The sequence below is a fragment of the Antechinus flavipes genome, chromosome X, assembly GCF_016432865.1.
Source record: "Antechinus flavipes isolate AdamAnt ecotype Samford, QLD, Australia chromosome X, AdamAnt_v2, whole genome shotgun sequence".
Classification (NCBI taxonomy): domain Eukaryota; kingdom Metazoa; phylum Chordata; class Mammalia; order Dasyuromorphia; family Dasyuridae; genus Antechinus; species Antechinus flavipes.
Window position 1 is genome coordinate 24,075,134 of NC_067404.1, and position 10,714 is coordinate 24,085,847.

Genomic DNA, 10,714 nt, shown 5'->3' on the forward strand with positions numbered 1-10,714 from the left:
TATACATCCAAGTCTTCTTGCTACTCATACAGCCATATTTCATGCCTTTATCACCTCTCACCTTAACTATTGCATTAGATTTCTAATTTGCCTCCCTATCTCAGCTATCTCTCCATTTCAGTCCATCCCTCAATTAGGAGTGTTTTTCCTAAAACTGTTGATTGTATCAACACCCTACTCAATAAACTCCAATAGCTCCCTATTACTTTTAGGATCAAATATAGTCTTCTGTCCAGCAATTAAGAGTTTTCACAATCTGGCCCTTTCCTACCTTTCTAGCCTTTAACTTTATTCCTTGCCACTTATTTTATGCTCCAGCTCCACTGAATTGATTGCAGTTCCTTTAGCCCAACTCCATCTTCTTTCTGCATAACTTTGTACAGGCCATCTTTTATGCCTATAATATTTTGATGCCTGAAATTCAACTACAGTGATTTTCAGTTAATTATTCATACAATACTGCTATTACTATGTACAATGCTTCTTGGTTCTGCTCACTTCACGTTGCAACAGTTCATTTAAATCTTTCCTGGTTTTTCTGAAACCATACTGATCATCATTTCTTATAGCACGATAGTATTCCATCACAATCATATACTGCAACTTCTTTCACCATTTTCCAATTGATTAGCCTCCATGCAATATCTGGTTGTTTCCTAATACAAAAAGACCAGCTATAAATAATTTTGTACATATGGGTTCTTGTTGGGATAAATGCCTACTAGCAGTACTGCTGGGTCAAAGAATACACAGAGTTTTATAGCCCTTTGAGCATGGTTCCAAATTGCTCTCCAGACTGGTTAGATCAGTTCATAATTTCATGAACAGTGGATCCAACTATTTTACCACATCTCCTCTAATATTTGTCAATTAAGGAATGATATGTATTCTTAAAAATTTGACTCAGTTCTCTATACATTTGAGAAATGACACCTTTATCAGAGAAACTTGAGTAAAATATTTTCCCAGTATTCCTTCCTCCTAAGCTTGGCTGTAATGGCTTGGTTTGTACAAAATCTTTATAATCTGAAGTAACCAAAATTATTCATTTTACATCTTGTAATGCTCTCTATCTCTTCTTTGTTCATAAATTCTTCTTTTATCTATAGATTTAATACATAAACTATCCCATGTGCCCCAATTTGTTTATAATATCATTCTTATGTCTAAATAATATATCCATTTTGACCTTCTCTTGGTATACAGTGTAAAATATTGTGCTATATCTGATTTCTGTCAACTTTCTTTCCAGTTTTCTCAGTTTTTTTAATCAAATGGTGAGTTACTATGCATTTCTCCCCATCTTTTTTTCTTATTTATTCTTCTTTTACTGCCTCTCTCTCTCTTTTCACACTACTATTCTGCAAAAGTGCTTTGCTTCTGATACTGCCTCTCTCAATCTGTCCTCCATTCTATCAGCCCTGCCTTATTCTTATCTCCCTGCCTTTTTACTTCCCTGTACAGTTGGATATAGCATCAAGGAAATTCCTTTTCAGATACTATGGATTAGACTAGATGGCCTATAAAGTCTCCTCTCTGAAGTTCTGTCACTCTAATAAATGGTTTTAGCAATTAATCTTGTGAGATAGTGCAGTGAATAAAGTCCTGGATATGGAATCAGAGGGCAAAGAGTCAAATGCCAACTCTGCTTCTTATTACTTGTGACTTCAATTAATTTATTTACCTTCTCTGAGCCTCAACTCCTCTTTCTATAAAATGAAAGTATTGAACTGGACTTCAATCTCTGAACCAGTGCTTGACACAGAGTATACACTCAATAAATACTTGTTGAAGGAATTGGAAATTGAGTGGATCTCATCAGCTGAGGAAAGGCTGAATAAGTTATGGTATCTGAATGTAATTGAATATTATTGTTCTACAAGAAATGATGAGCAAGCTGATTTCAGAAAAGCCTGTAAAGATTTACATGAACTGATGCTGAGTGAAGTGAGCAGAACCAAGACAACAATGTACAACAAGATTTTGTGATGATCAACTGTGATGGACTTGTCTCTTTTCAACAATGAGATGGTTCAAGATAATTCCTAGACTTGTAATAGAAAGTACCCCCCACATCCAGAAAGAAAACTATGAAGACTGAATGCAGATTGAAGCATATTTTCACCTTTTTTGTTTGCTTGCTTTTTTCTTTCTCATGATTTTTTCCATTTTGTTCTGATTTTTCTTTCACAACATGACTAATATGAAAATATGTTTAGGATGATTTAGCTTGCTGTCTTGGGGAGGAGCAAGATAAGGGAGGAAAGGAGAAATAAAAATTTGGAACTCAAAATCTTACCAAAATGAATGTTGAAAACTATCTTTAAATGCCATTGAAAAAAATAAAATACTATTGAAATTTGTTTTTAAAAAAATATTGATTGACTGCTATATGTGTGAAAAGAAATGTATTCACAAGTCAGAGGTTGATATTACTGAACCATCTTAGTATCATAGACTGAAGACCACAAAGGACATTATATTAGTTGTTTAGTTGTTTTCAGTCATTCAGTCATTTCAGATGACTGAAATAGAGTCGTTGTGACTCTATTTGGGATTTTCTTGGCAAAGATACTGGAGTGGTTTGACATTTACCTCTCCAGATCATTTTACAAATAAGACAAACAGGATTAAATGATTTGTCTAGGGTCACATAGCTAGTCAGTGTCTAAATCCAGATTTGAACTCACAAAGAGGAGATTTCTTTACTTCAAGTCTGGTATTCTATTCACTGTACCACCTAACTGCCACATAGGACCTTAGAAGTCATCAAATCCCACTTTCTCATTTTTACAGAGAAGAAATTCAGGGTGGTTCAGAGACTTGTCCAATGTTCACACAGATAATTTACTGAACAGTGGAGATATGGGGGGAAATTATTCAAACAGACCTTCATGACCACAAGCCCACTCCCAGGGTTCATTTGTGTTGACAAGGAAATAAAATATAATTTTAAATTTTCTCCTGCTGCATTTTAATGAAAGAAAATAATTTAAATAAATTTGAGATATAGGCCTTATTTATTTATTTAAAACCATATTTAACTATCAACATTAATACCATTTGTCAAATCTCAGCCTTTTGGATGAAAGTGAATACATTTAGCGTAAATACCAAGAAACTTTAGTGACTAAGCCAGGTTTTTACCACAAAAATCCAGGGGGATCCAGTGTAGAACACTGTGTCCCTGTGGCCCTGTACCATCCATTCTTCAATAAACATAATGGGTGAAGGGAAAATGGTAGGTAATTAAAAAGAGAGTCAAGGTCAAACAAATTATAATCAGCCTTCACTTTTATAACCTATACTAAACACTGGGTAAATGAAAACACACCTAGATCTAAGTTTGGTACTTGGATCCCAAACTGTCTAAGAGGACAAATTAAATTTATTCTCCTTGGCTCCAAGAAGTAGAATTAAGAGAAATAGGTAGAAACTGCAGAAACACAAATTTAGCCCTTATGTGAGGAAAATTTTTGAGGAAAATTAGAGCTATCCAAAAGCGTTACCCTGAAAAATAGTGAGCTCACTCTTGCTGTAAATCTTCAAGTACTTTTCATGGATATAGGAAAGGATATTCCTGTTCAGGTACAGATCCATTCAATTTGTGATTCTGTGATTCCGTATGGAGTACTGAGGCATTTCCTAATTACCTACCCAGTAATTACTTAGATTATTTTCTTCATCTTGACTCCTAATAAAGCAATCACAAAATGGAATGAGTAGTAAATTTGGAATTAGTGAATCCACTACTCCAATCCCTGAGGGTATTCAAAAAGAAGTTAAATGACCCCTTGTCAAGGATGTTTTTAAGGGAATGTGTTCTTTGATCAGCTTTGTCTTGAGAGACCCTCAAGGTCCCTAGGAATCTATTTCTGTACAAACTGCATATCCCATAAGATACACAGTCCTGCCAAAATTGGCCTGATCTTTTTGGGTGTGCTATTTTTACCATTCTAGTGGGAGTAAATTAGTAGCTTAGAGTTATCTTCCATCTCTCAGATTATAAAGAAGCTTGAGTATCTTCTCATGTGGTTAACAACAGTTTGCATCTCTTTCTTCTCAAATTATTCATATCCTTTGATCACTGTTTTATTGAGAAGAGTTCATCCTCACTCTCACTGATATATACCAATTTCTTTCAGAACCTAAATTTTAGTGTTTTATCTGAAATATTTAACTGCAAATATATCATCCCCCACCTTTATCTTTTCTTTTCATTTTAACAATACTACTTTTTATCAAGAGGGTTCTTATTTTATTCCTTGAATTCCCAGGGCCATTATCTTTGACCTATAACCTAGATGGACTTTCTCTGGACAGGACCTCATTATTCAGACCATTTTTCCCTTCTCCTAGGGGCCATCACCACTTACCCCAACATTTAGCTTGCCATTGGACTCTTGATGACTCTGGAGGAGTGAGACTGACATCTTTGTGCAGTTCTGTCTCACTTAAATTCTATTCACTTCCAAGTCAAGACATCACCATCCTGATGACATTGGTCCTCTTTGAGAATGAAGGACAAAAATAATCTACTTGTAGTAGTAGCTGCCCCCACTGGAGACCAATTAATCAGTTCTAGTTGAGCAATACTGCTATTTACTTCCTCCTTCTCTTGCTATACTTTTGGATTTGGGGCTAAATTTCCATACACTTCCTCCATTTATTTAATTATTTGTTCTTTTTTCCTTCAAAAAACCTTTTTGTCTCATGTAGTTGTCAATCATAATATCTTGAAATATAGCTCTAATAAATCAGGTGTTGATAAAGCCCATTGAGATACAAATGGAGCTACTTGACTATGTCTTTACACCCAAGCCACTTTGGCTCTCAATAATTGGCCATTAATAGGTTCCAGTCTGAGGCTTACTTGCTCCTTGTTTGGGTTTTGATGGCTCAGAATAAGTGTAAATAACAATTGTTCCTTCTATAGCCATAAACACTGAAGGGTCTTTTGGGAAGTCAAAATAGGCCACCTTTTGCTTCAATTCTTACCTAGCCTTTAATCACTGAATGGGTGTTGCCTAAGACAAACTGAGAGCTAGAAAAGACCTTAGCTTAAAAAAGCCCTGGTCTCTCAGTTCACCTAGGGCCATCTTCAATTGTCCTGACCTTTGTCTTTCTCCGGACTCTGAGGACTCTGGAGGAGGGAGGCTGCACAGTCCTGCTTCACTTAAATCCAATTTACTTGCAAGTCCTGATGTCACTGGTCCTCTTCAAGAATGAAAGGCAAACAATAATCTCTCTTCTTCCTTACCACTAATCCAAATGCAACCAACTTTATAGTTTGTATTTACACACACACACACACACACACACACACACACACACATATATATATATATATATATTTAAAAATGTTGTTTTCATGCAGTAGAATGTAAGCTTTTTGATCAATATGGAAAAGAAGACATTCCTGGCTGGAAGAACCACTTAACAGAAGAGTAAGGGCCAGAAGGAATGAGACCTATTGTAAAAGCAATGAGGAGTCCAGATTAGATATACATGTAGCAAAACAGTGAAAAAGGAATCTCCAAAAGAAGACTAAGATCATATTGTGTAGTCCTTGATGTCTATTTAGATTTGACTTATTTAGTATGTAACAAGGAATCACCAGAAGTTTTCAGCAGGAAAGTGACATAATCAAAGATGTTCTTTAGGAAGAATAATCTGCAGAATGGATTGGGGAGAGGAGAGAAGCAGAAAGACAATTAAGGAGCTCATAGTACAGGTGAGAGACAGTAGAGTTTTTACTACAGAGGTAGCACAGGCATGAAAAAAGTAATAGCTGGGACATAGATTATTATAAGAATACCTTCATTCAAATTAAAAGGACCTGAGACTGAAATACGTCTTTAATTATAGCAGAGATTGCTCCACAGGAAAAAAAATTAAGTCAAAAGTACTATCCAGTGACCTAACATTCAAAAATTAACAAGGCCCAGGTCAAGAGAACAAACTCAAACAAACAAAGCCTAGAAAGTATAGATACTCTCATCCCAAGTAAATAAATTCCCTTGAACTATTTAAACAATAAACACATACAAAAAAAAGAGGACACTGACAGATATGGACAACTTCCAAGTAGATAACAAAAGTAAAAAAAAAAAAAAAAAAAAAACTAGAGTACCAATGTTGAAATGAATGATTAGTTTAAATAGCTCTAACTCTCTTTCATTGGTCAATCAGAGCACTGAAAAGAAGTAGCCAGGGATATCCACCATTTATCTGCCTTAGTCACCTGAAAACACACTACTACATGTGGGGCATAATGGTTTGAAATGGATAAATAGACTATGTCCTTATACATGGAAACAATTATTTCATTAAAGATAATGAGTACAATGTAACAACCAACTGGGGAATATATATGTGTATTTTTATATCAATAAAATAGAAGAATAGATCAGTGAATTGAGTATGCAAATTAAAAAAAAACTAGAAAACAACCAAAAAACCCTTAATTAAACACCAAAACAGAAATCCTGAAAAAAAAAAAAAAAAACAGAAATCAATAAAATTGAAAGCAAAAAATGAAAACAACAAAGCTAGAAGCTGGTTTTATTTGGGAGGGGGGAACAAATAGATAAAGCCTTGGATAATTTCATTTTTTTTCCATAGCTTTTTATTTACAAGTTATATGTATGGGTAAATTTACAGCATTGACAATTGCCAAACCTTTTGTTCCAATTTTTCTCCTCCTTCCCCACACCCCCTCCCCTAGATGGCAGTATGAGCAGTAGATGTTAAATATATTAAAGTATAAATTAGATACACAATAAGTATACATGACCAAACTGTTATTTTGCTGTACAAAAAGAATCGGACTCTGAAATATTGTACAATTAGCCTGTGAAGGAAATCCAAAATGCAAGCAGGCAAAAATAGAGGGATTGGGAATTCAATGTAACGGTTCTTAGTCCATAATTTCATTTTTCAAATGAGAAAAAAGTCAAATTACCAGTATAAAAATGAAAAGGATTACATTATATCAATTGTAAGGAGCTAATTGGCCCAATTATATGACAATAAAACTGGCAATCTAAGTGACATGAATGTATATTCACAAAAATATAAATTGACAATTTTAAGGAGGAATACTTAAATAACCCTATCTTAGAAAAAGAAATTGAATAAACCATAAATGGTCACCCTAAGAAAAAATGTACAGGATCAAATGGATTTACAAATTAATTTTACTAAAATATTTTAAAATTTTAATTCCTATACTCTACAAACTATTTGAAAAAATTAAGTAAAGAAGGTATTCTACCAAATTCCTTCTATGACACAAATATAATTTTGAAACCTAAACTAAGGAGAGCAAAGACAAAGAAAACTATAGACAAATTACCCTAATAATAATGATGCAAAAATTTTAAATAAACTACTAACAAGGAGACTATATCACTATATCATCAACTATGATATATAGAATTCACTTGTAAATTCATTTAGTCCTGGGCATTTTTCCCCCTAAGGGGTTCATTTATAGCTTTTTCAATTTATTTTACTAAGACAGGGTCATATAAGTATTCTATTTCCTCTTCTGTTAATCTGGGCAATTTATAGTTTTGTAACATGGGTCTGGTTCAATATTAGGAAAACCATATGCATAATTGACCATTTTGATAAAAAAAAAAAACACACAATTCTATGATTATCTCATTAGATGCAAAAAAAGCTTTTGACCAAATGTAATACCCATTTCTCTTAAATCATTATAAAGCAAAGGAATAAACTGAGTTCTTCTTTAAATGATAAGTACTTTCTATTTAAAACCAAGAGCAAATATTATTTGCTAGAAGCCTTCTCAAAAAGATCAGAAATGAAGCAATGATATCCATTATCGGCATTATTATTCAATATTATACTAGAAATGGCAGCTACAGTAATGACCAGAAAAATAAATTGAAGGAATAAAAATAGGTAGCAAGGAGACAAAACTATCCCTCTTTACAGATGATATAATGGTATATTTAGAGAACTATAGAGAGTCAACTAAAAAGTTAATTCAAACAAATAACACTTTTAGCATAGTAGCAGGAAAGAAAATAAGTCCATATATACCACCAACATTTTTATATATTACCAACAAAACCCAAAAGAAAGCAATTGAAAGAGAAATTTCATTTAAATTCACTGCAGAGTATAAAATACTTGAGAGTCTACCAACCAAGACACACCTAGGAACTATATGAACACAATTACAAAACATTTTCCACACAAATAAGGACCTATCTAAAGAAATGAAGAAATTACTCATGGTTAGGCTGAGCCAATATAATAAGTGACAGTTTTACCTAAACTGGTTTACCTAATCAGTACCATACCACTTAAACTGCCAATGAATTATTTTATAGAAGTAGAAAAAAATTAGCAACCATCAAATCAATCTGATACTGGCTAAAAAAAAAACCTGTTAGAAACAATCCACAACTTTAGTAAAGTTACAGGTTACAAAATAAATCCACAGAAATCATTAGCATTTTTATATATTACCAACAAAGTCCAGTAGCAAGAGATACAAAGAGAAAATACATTTAAAATAACTGTTGATAATTTAAAATGTTTGGGAGTTTACCTGCCAAGGGAAAGTCAGGAACTATAATGAACACAACTACAAAACACTTTCCATACAAATAAAGTCAGATCTAAACAATTCGAAAAATATCAAGTGCACATGAGTAGGCTGAGTGAATATAATAAAAATGACAATACTACCTAAATTAATCAACTTATTTAGTGCTACACCAATCAAACTCCCAATAATTTTACAGATCTAGAAAAATAATAACAAAGTTCATCTGAAAGTACAAAAGGTCAAGAATTCCAAGGGAATTAATGGAAAAAATGTAAATGAAGGTGGCCCAGGTGTGCCAGACCTAAAACTATATTATAAAGCAGCAGTCATCAAAAGCATTTGGTACTGGCTAAGAAATAAAATAGTCAATCAGTGTAATGAGTTAGGTTCACAGGACAAAATAGTCAATAACTAGCAACCTAGGGTTTCACAAACCCAAAGATCCCTGCCCTTGGAATAAGAATTCACTATTTGACAAAAACTGCTGGGAAAACTGGAAACGAGTATTCTGACCCACACCTAACACTGTATGTGTATATATATATATATATATATATATATATATATATATATATATATATATATATACACATACAGTGTTAGTTATATATAGTTATATATATATATGTGTATATATATATATATATATATGTATATATATATATATATATATATATATATGTAGTCAAAATGGGTCCATGATTTAGGCATAAAGAGTGATAATATATAAGCAAATTAGAAGAACATGGGATAGTTTACCTCTCAGATCTATGGAAGGAAGGAATTTGTGACCAAAGAAGAACTGAAACCATTATTGAACACCAAATAGATACTTTTGATTATATTAAGTTGAAAAGTTTTTATACCAAGCAATAAATTGGGAAAACATTTTGACATTAAGAGTTCTGATAAAAGTCTCATTTCTAAAATATATAGAGAATTGACTCAAATTTATAAGAATTCTCCAATTGATAATTGTTCAAAGGATATGAACAATTTTCATATGAAGAAATCAAAACATTTCTAGTCATATGAAAAAGTGCTCTGAATCACTATTAATCAAAGAAATACAAAGGTGACAGGAGAAGATAACGGCAAATGTTAAGAGGGGATGTGGGGAAACAGGGACAGTAATACATTGTTGGTGGAATTGTGAATGGATCCAGCCATTCTGGAGAGCAATTGGAATTATGCTCAAAGAGTTATCAAACTGCATACCCTTTGATCCAGCAGTGTTTCTACTGGGTTTATATCCAAAAGAGATAGTAGAGGAGGGAACAGGACCCACATGTGCAAAAATGTTGCAGCAGCTCTTTTTCTAGTGGCAAGGAATTGGAAACTGAGGGGATGCCCATCAGTTGGAGAATGGCTGAATAAGTTATGATATATGAATGTTATGGAATATTATTGTTCTATAAGAAACTATCAACAGGATGATTTTAGAGAGGCCTGAGGAGACTTACATGAACTAATGCTAAGTGAAATGAGCAGAACCAGGAGATCATTGTACACACAACAAGATTATACGATGATCAATTCTGATGGACGTGGCTCTTTCCAACAATAAGATGATTCAGATCCATTCCAATAATCTTATGATGAAGGAAACCATCTATACCCAGAGAAAGGGTTGTAAAAACTGCATTTTCACTCTCTATTATTGTTTGTTTGCATTTTGTTTTCTTTCTCAGTTTTTTCCCCTCTTGATCTGATTTTTCTTGTGCAGCAAGATAACTATAAATGTGTATACATATACTGAATTTAACATATATTTTAACATATTTAACATGTATTGGATTACCTGTCATCTAGGGGAGGGATGGGGGATAGAGGGGAAAATTTGGAAAACAAGGTTTTGCAAGGGTCGGTGTTGAAAAATTACCTATGCATATGTTTTGTAAATGAAAAACTTTAATAAAAATGATGGAAAATAGAGTTGTGGATTAATGGAATAGATTAAGTATACGATACATAGAAGTAAATGATCATAATAATCTACTAATACAATCAAAATCCAATCTTTTGGTTGAAGAACTCACTACTGGACAAAAATTTCTAGGAAAACTGGAAAACAATCTGACAGGAACTCAGCACAGACCAACATCTCACACTGTATTCCAAGATAAG